The following is an 8,948-nucleotide window of genomic DNA, read 5'->3' as shown; positions in this document are numbered from 1 at the left end:
GGTCTGCAGCTGAGGTTTGGGCAGCTGCAGCAGTCCTGCCAGCTCTTTGGAGTGGGAGGCCTGGGTCGACAGCTGTGTTTGGGTTGGCTGCGGCTGCACCCTGGGAGCTTCTGCTCCACCAACTTGGAAGGGGTGGGGCTCCCACTTGTTGCCAGCTCCACGGAGTGTGCAGCCCCAGCTGTGCCTCCTTGCTGCAGCTGGCATAATGGCAGTGGCCTCTCCAGATGGCTGCTGCTGCCGTCAATATCACTAATAAAGGAATATTTTTTTGGTTGATTTCTCAGCTTGGAATTTCTCACATCATGCAGAGGGTATGGATACTCATTTCTGGAATTTTTTCAAGGTAACTTTTTTCTACCCTAACTCAGAAAAAAAACATTTCCCTGAATTTAATGAACTGTTTTTCTCAGCCATCAAAGTGCAGCCCTCAATGAGAGGGTGCTTCTGTGCATGTAAATATCAATGCCCAGCCATTTTCTAGTCTAATAATCCTCCACCTGTCTCTGCATAATTAGCTTCTGTACTAACTGCTCATATTCTTTCTTCATAGTACTAACTTCTTTCTTTATTGCCTTAAGCGTGTTGATAATTATTTATTAGGATTGATCAGAATCCTGCTTTGTGTATTATATGTAGTTCAGTATGTTGTCTTTCTTTTATAGTATTTGTGTCCCTCTGGTGTTTAGTAGCTCACAAACTCATATTCTGATACATCAGAATGTGATGTATCAGCTACTATGTCTGGAAAAGTTTCTTGAGGAAGGACAGGAGACCAAACCCCAGTCTGGATCCCTTCCACTGAGATTAAAGAGAGAGGAGGGGATCAGAGCCAGGGCAAAGAGCCCCACACACCGCAGAACCACTCTTTGCATTTCTGATTTGCAATCACTCCACTGACAACACATAAGGAAGACGGATGGAGAGAAGACAATCTCCTGGGTTTTGATTCACCCTCCCTGGGGATTTGAAAAGAGAGCTTAGAGGAGAGAATGCCTGATGTGGCTCACCTCTGATCTCAGGCTTGATATTGCCCTGCCCTGATATTACTCTATGAACACCAGTAATCTGGGGCTTTTGTCTTTAATTTCTCTTCTGAGTGTAGGAAGTGATGCTTGCCCCTAGACAGCTCAGGAAGAGACCAGACTATAGCTTAAAGCCTTTCTCTAAGCTTTCCTCTCACTGCTGTCACCAAGGTACAGACTGTGAGACTGAGGCCATCCTTCACCGAAGATGTAGCTGCCCATCCACTCACAAGTCCAGACTGATCTCAGCCTTTTTTTTTTTAATTTCTCAAATCCTCTTCTTTTTCCTTTCTATTGTTTCTTTAGGTTTGATTTTCAAATAGAGAACCAACAGTTCATATTGATTTTAATATCTTGATAGAGATATATAATCTGGCATATTGATCTTCCTTTCTGGGTATTTCCTTTAACTCCTACTATCTCTCAGATATGCATTAAAGATCATTGTTACATTTTATTCAACACTGCGGCGGGGGGGGGGGGGGGCTTTACAATATAAGGGTTTGGGAGTTGGCATACTCAGAAACTGTTGAAACCAGAAATCACTTTGGTCTTTTCAAATCTGTGAAACACATATCCTTATACCTTTGAATTGGCTACTTTTCTTTCATCCTTTGCCAAGTTTTCCATGAGATAGTTTTTAAAATCAACTTAATATTGCTTGCATCATATGAGCTTCATGATAAACCCTATGATCATTAAAATAAACAGGAATGTGGCAAAGAAAAAATTAAGAACCTCTGTCTCAACATGAAGCCATAAAGCAGGGTTTTGTTTTGTTTTGTTTCTAATGAGGTAGTGATATAATTATGGTTAAGAATGTGGGCTTTAAAGTCAGAAATTCAAGTTGGAGCACGTGAAGGCTCACTCAGTTTTAAACTACATAAACTTCAGTTGGGTTCTTAATCCCTCTAAGCTTTAGTTTGTGCATTTGTAAAAGTGGCTAATAATAATAGCTACCACATGCATTGATGCGAGACTTAAATTCTATAATGAGCACTTAATACAGAGCTGATCATACAGCAGGTACGTAATTAAAAGCTGTCATTATTTTTATTATGTTTATTTTGTTTTCTGACTTAGGAATTTTGCAAAAGATGAATTAAGGTGTTAGACAACTCCTCTTTTTGTTTTTCCTTGTAAAGCCACATCTACTCCCATGTCCTGCATTTATATTTACATTTGAAAAGTGGCAAACCCCCTAGCCTGGCAGATACCCAAGTATTATTTCAATGTAAACTCTTAGCTGCCTCTTTCAGTTTTACTGGTCTTCCCTATTATTTGCAGTTTCTGCAAAGTATGGTAATTTATATGAACCAGAAAGACTTTAGAGCCATTTAAATATATTGTATTTGTTTAGTCTGATAATGATTTGGAATGAAGATACCTATTTTCCAGGTTTAGTGATACTCTACCTATCTCATGGGTTTTATATTAGGATCACAAGAAGTAACATATGTTAAAGTGCACTGAAATTAGACTATATGAGTATCATAACATCTACATAAAATAATGTTATAAAATAGATAAAATTATGTCTGCATAATTTTGCTATTAAATATATGTTTAAATACATTAAGGATTTAAAACAAAAATTTATGTATTACTGACTGAGGATAAGTTTGGAGAATTTATCTTGTTTCATAATTGCTTGAGTTTCTATTGATGCTTTTGTATTTTGCTTTTGTAGATTGTATTAACATCATTTGAAAAATCTTTGGATCATTGATTTAGATTTTTAAGGTAGGGTTTAGGAGGCATTTATTCTGGCCAAGATTGAGTAACAGGGACTAATTCACACTCCTGCCTAAACAACAAAAAAGCTGGACAAAATATATAAAACAATACTTTTAGACATTCAACAACAGGAAGCTCATGACCCTGACTCCCAAAAGAAGGGAAGGAAGCAAGGTAAGGCTTGCAGTCATCTCTGTTTTCTGCTGCAGGCATTTAGTGAATTTTGGCATAGGAAGGAGTGAAGCAGGAACAGGGCCATATGAGGGAAAGTCCAGTGAGATCCAGAAGCCGCAAAATTTAGAGAGATGCTTGCTGCCAGGGCCATGCAGGCACAGAGTTAGCCCAGAGGAAGAAGAATATGGAGTCCTCCCTGAGCTGGGGAAGGTTAGGTGACAGGAATTCAAAAGAAAGAGTCCGTAGTAAAAGGGATGATGCAGAAAAACAGTCCCCAGATAACTGCATTGAGTCCCCTTGACTTTCTGACTGATTGCTAAGTTCTGCAGTTATAGAGTGACCCCGAGTGAATGAGAAAGGAAACATTATACAGGGCAGAGCATTACTGTAGATAACATAGGGCTGGTTGTGGATACTGAGTTCTAGCCAACCAGCTAAAGCAACCATGCTGAACAATCAGAACATTCAGTAGAGACCCAAGAACTGTCATTACTTAAGAGGAGAACCAAAGTAGTTTCAGAGTAAAGTCTAATGCAAACTCATCCTAACAAACCTTAAAAACAAATTTCAAAAGGGTCAAGTTGTTCTGCAACTAAATTAATTGCCTACCAGATGAAAATGTGATAATTTTTAAAGCAAGTTAACAAAACTAGACAAACAACATTATATTAACAATAATAAGCACCCAATTAAAATTAGTAGAGAGGTGAAGAAGCAGAAAAATGTCACATAAAGAGGAGAAAAATCAGTTAATAGAGTCAGACCAAGAATGACATAGATGACAGAATTAGCAATCTAAAGGAAACATTAAAATAATTAAGAAAGGAATAAAATTTTGACTAAATTTAAGAGGATTGAAATTAAACAGGCAATGTTTTCTGACTATACCAGATTCAAATTTTAAAATCAATAACCAAAAGATACATAGAATATATCCAAACACTAGAATGTTACACACACACACACACACACACACACACGCTTCTTAATAACACATGGGTCAAATAATCACAAGAAACATTAAAAAATATTTCAAACTGAATGATAAGAAAGCACAATATGTCAAATCATGTGAGACATAAGTAGAGCAGAGCATAAAGCAAAATTTGTAGCTTTAAATTACTGTTAGAAAAAAGACTAACATTAATAATCTAAGCTTCCGACTTCATAAACTAGAAAAAAAGAACACCAATTTGAATTTTAAAATAAGTAAAAGAAGGAACTAATAGATATAGAAGCTAAAATCAATACAATTTTAAAATTGAAATAATGTAATTCTATAAACTCCTTCAGAAAATATAAGTTGACACTTTCAAACTCATTTTATGAATCCATCATGACTCTGATAGCAAAATCAGACAAAGGCATTGCAAGAAAAGAAAATTATGAACAGTACCACTGATGAACATGGACAAAATAGTCCTTAACAAAGTGGTCATGGAGAATCCCATAATATGTATAAATGATTATATACTATAACTAAGTGGAATTTGTGAAAGAAGTGAGAGGTTGTTATAACACTGGAAAATCAAGCAATATAATTTATGTATTAATGAAATATAAAGAAAATAATATGATTGTTTCAATATAGGAAGAAAATGCATTTGGTGAAATTAATTTCCTACTTATGTCACAAACTGTCAAAAACCCAAGCAACTTCAAATTGATGAAGACCATATATGAAAAATCTATAGCTGATATAATACTTCTTGGTAGGCTGAGGCAGGCAGATCACTTGAGGCCAGGAATTTGAGATCAGCCTAGCCAAAATAGCAAAACCCCATCTCTGAATTAAGAAAATTTTTTAAAAAAACACTTCTTGGTAAAATATAATATTTTTCCTCTAAAATTGGGAACAAAACAAGAATGTGTACTAAACACTTCTAATAAATATTGTCCTAGGGTTCTTGGCCAGTTAAATATGGCAAAGAGAATCAATAAAAGACTTATAGATTAAAAAGAAAGGAAAAAAAGGTATTGGCAGATGATGTGATTATATATTAGAAAATTCTAAAGAATCTACAAAACAACAACTATATCTAATTAATGAATTTAGCAACTTTACAGAAACATCAATATACAGAAAAATTAATTGTATGCCTATATACTAGAAATGATTGGGAAAAAATTTAGGAAATAACATATTCTCAATAACTTCAAAAAATCAACATAAATTTGCATAAACTTAACAAAATATGGTCAAGATATGTATGCTAAAATCTACAAAATGTTTCTTTTTTCTTTTTTGTTTTTTTTTTGAGACAGTCTCACTCTTGTCACCAAGGCTGAAGTGCAGTGGTGCATCTCAGCTCACTGCAACCTCCATCTCTCCGGTTCAAGTGATTCTCCTGCCTCGGCCTCCTGAGTAGCTGAGACTACAGGCACGTGCCACCATGCCTGGCTAATTTTTGTGTTTTTAGTAGAGGCAGGATTTCACCATGTTGGCCAAGCTGGTCTTGAACTCCTGGCCTGAGGTGATCTGCCCACCTCGGCCTCCCAAAATGCTGGAATTACAGTTGTGAGCCACTGTGCCTAGCCAAAATATTCCTAAAAAAATTATGAAAGATCTAAATAAATGGAGAGATATACCATGCTCATTGATTGGAAGTCTTGGCATTGTTCTAATGTCAATGTTTTCTAAATTGATCTACAGATTCAGTGCAATCTCAAACTCTCAATGGAATATTTTCGTAGAAATTGACGAGCTGATTTTAAAATTTATGTAGAAAATGCAAAGAAACTAACAAAGCTAAAAGAATTTTGAAAAAAGCAGAAAGCACTTAATAACAAACTTTGAGGACAGTGACTTCAAGACTTCTTATATGGCTACAATAATCAGGTCACTGTGATATGGGCATTATAGTAAACATATAGGCCAATGAATCAGAATAAATAATTTTTAAGTTGATCTACACTATTTTGTCAATCAAATTTTTACAAAATTGCCAAAATAATTTAATGGGGCAAAATAGTCTTTCAACAAATGGTGCTAAAACAGCTGAATTGTATGGAATGCCATACAAAGAAATAAATTTGATATAAATCATAGTCTTACACACAAAAACTAAAACTAGAAAATTCCTGGAATAAATTTGCACAATCTTATGATATGCAATGATTTCTTATGACACAATAAACACAAACCATAAAACGAATAAATTGATAAATTTTATCAAAACTAAAACCTGCTCTGCAAAACAGAATGTTAAAAAAACAGAAAAGCAAGCCACACACCTAGAGAAGCAACTATTAATATTTGAAATATATATATCTGACAAAGGTCTTATATTCAGAATATATAAAAAAACTCCAATAATTCAATTCAATTCAGATTACAAACCAATTTTAAAAAAAACATATAAAATATTTGAGTAGCAATTTTACAAAAGAAGAGAATGCCCAATAAGCTCATGAAATGATGTTTAACAGCATTAGTCATTAGAGAAATGCAAATTCAAACTACCTTGAGACACTCTCTGACTCGCTGCAGGCTCTCTAGACTGGGCAATATTAAAAAGAAATAGAAAATGATAATACTAAGTGTTGGAAAAGATGTGGAGCAACTAGAACTCATGAACTGCTGGTAGAAGAATAAAATGTTATAACCACCTTGGACAAGAGTTTGGCAGATTCTTCCAAAGTTAAATATATACTTACCAGTAATTTCACTCCTAGATATTTGCCCCAAATAAGTAAAAACTTATGGTGACATCAAAAGACATGGGCACAAACATTTATAGCCATTTTATTCATAATAACTAGTAACTGAAAATAATACAAATATCCATTAACTTGTGAATGGGTAAAAATTATGGTACATTTACTCAATGTACCACTACTCAGAAATAAAAAGAAATGACATCACAATATGAATGAGTCTCAAAAACATTATACTGAGCAAAAAACCAGAAACAATAGATTGTATAGTGTATAATTTTATTTATATGGCATTATAGAACAGGCAATAGTAATCCATGATGGTATAAATCAGATCAGTGATTGCTTAGATCTGAGAGTAGAGGGTTATTGTCTGCAAAGGGGCATAAAAGGAACTTTTGGAGTTGTAGAAATGTACTACATGTTGATTAAGATTCTATGAGTATATATAATGAGTATATATATTTTATTTTAAAAAACCATTGAACTGTAAACCTAAAATAATCACATTTTATTGCATGTAAACTATATCTCATATTTTATTTAAAACAAAAATAGATGCTGTTTTCCATGTTTAAAAATATTTAATCAAGACAAGCAAACAAATCTGATTAGAGCCCAGTAAGTGGAGAGAACATGGTCACACATTTTCTTTATATTCAATGCACTGATGTCCTCAGCATAAAGACTGTAAGTTTATTTAGTAATTCTTAAGCATTATTTAAGGTCACATGGTTAATTTTTAAAGCTTCACATGACAACACTAAACAATAAACTAGTTTAAAAGTTGGCATCTGCATTGTGGATTTAATACAATAATATGTGCTCATCATGACAGGCCAAACAATACAGAAATGTATACATATATAAATAGTCCCTAACTCTCCTGTATGTGTGTCCAACCCTCTCTCCCCATTCCCAAACTTTTAGAAAAGCAACAGAAGCAATTTTCTTTGTATTCTGCCATACCCTCTCCCTGTTATGTCAACACATACAAACACTCATTTATATTAAGAAAGGAAGAGAGACCTGAGCTAGCATGTGAGCACATGCAATGTAATTATTATTTAAAATTAAAAATTTAAGTTAGTATTAACAGATTCAACTTACAATTGTTTAAAGTTGCATAGTTTTCCAGAGACTGCTTGTACCACAACATATTCAGCCATCTCCATGTTGATGAACATTCAGATTTTCTTTTCTATTTTTTCCTTTTGTTTATAAAAATGAAGTCATATTCTCTATATCATATACATGTATAATATATACATATGAGCATATGAATATATCATATACATAGTCTCTATAACTTGTTTTGCATTGAACATATTTTGAACATGTGTTTAAGTTAATACCAACAGACTCAACTTATAATTTTTTACAGTTGCATAGTTTTCCAGAGATTGGTTTTACCACAACATATTCAACCATCTCCATGTTGATGAATGTTCAGATTTTCTTTTCTAATTTTGCTAATACTAAGGATGCTCAGAGTGCCAAGTTTATAATTTTTGCTCAACAAATATTTATGACTCCAGGAATGAATGCTGGAATAAATATCTTTATTCTGAAATCCATAAGGAAAAGAGCGTATCAGAAAACACTCTTTATCTCCTCCACTTCATTCTATTTGTGACTTTCACTTAACCTTGTCATTAGGCATTTAACAGTGAAAACAGAGATTTTCAATTTTTAAAAAATTCAGCACCAAATCATCCGCAACATGCCAAAATTTGAAATGGAAGAAAGTGAAGTTGTCCCAGCTGAAATAGAGTGAAAGGGTGAGGCTCCACTCCAGCAACCCAGGGACATCTTGTAAAGTTCCGCAGAGGAGGATTTGAAGTCCAGTGATCTACAACTCAGTTAATTTATCCCACTCTCCCATTACTATTTCTGAAGTCAATGCCTGAACTTGAAAGAATTCTAATGGTGTTTTAATGGCTGTGAGGTTGTTTTTTCAGTGAAAATGCTCCTAGTAAATTCACAAAGATCTAAGCCAGAGTTTTGATTCTGTTTCTTATGCAATGCTTCTACTAATTGCTAAAATGAACAGATGTGATGTATAAGCACCATGAGTACCATGTAAATATTTACATTTGAGTCAGAACTTAGAAAGAAAATCGTAATGCTGTACCTTGCTATTTACTATACATAGTTTTGGAAAATGTGATGAAGACAGTGTTCAGTTTGAGTTAGTGCAGGAGATGCTATAAGTATGTATTGTGCTTCATATAGAACAAAAATTGCTGGCCTGTTAGTATGTAAAGACAAAAATTACTTTTCTGTGCTTGTATGATATAAACATAAAACACATTTAAAATAGCTTTTTTTTTTTTTTTTTTTTTTTTTTTTTTTTTT

The sequence above is a fragment of the Rhinopithecus bieti genome, unplaced genomic scaffold (genome assembly GCF_001698545.2).
Source record: "Rhinopithecus bieti isolate Rb0 unplaced genomic scaffold, ASM169854v2 scaffold_15501, whole genome shotgun sequence".
Lineage (NCBI taxonomy): Eukaryota > Metazoa > Chordata > Mammalia > Primates > Cercopithecidae > Rhinopithecus > Rhinopithecus bieti.
The sequence above is the reverse complement of the archived record's forward strand: the minus strand, read 5'-3'. Positions refer to the sequence as shown.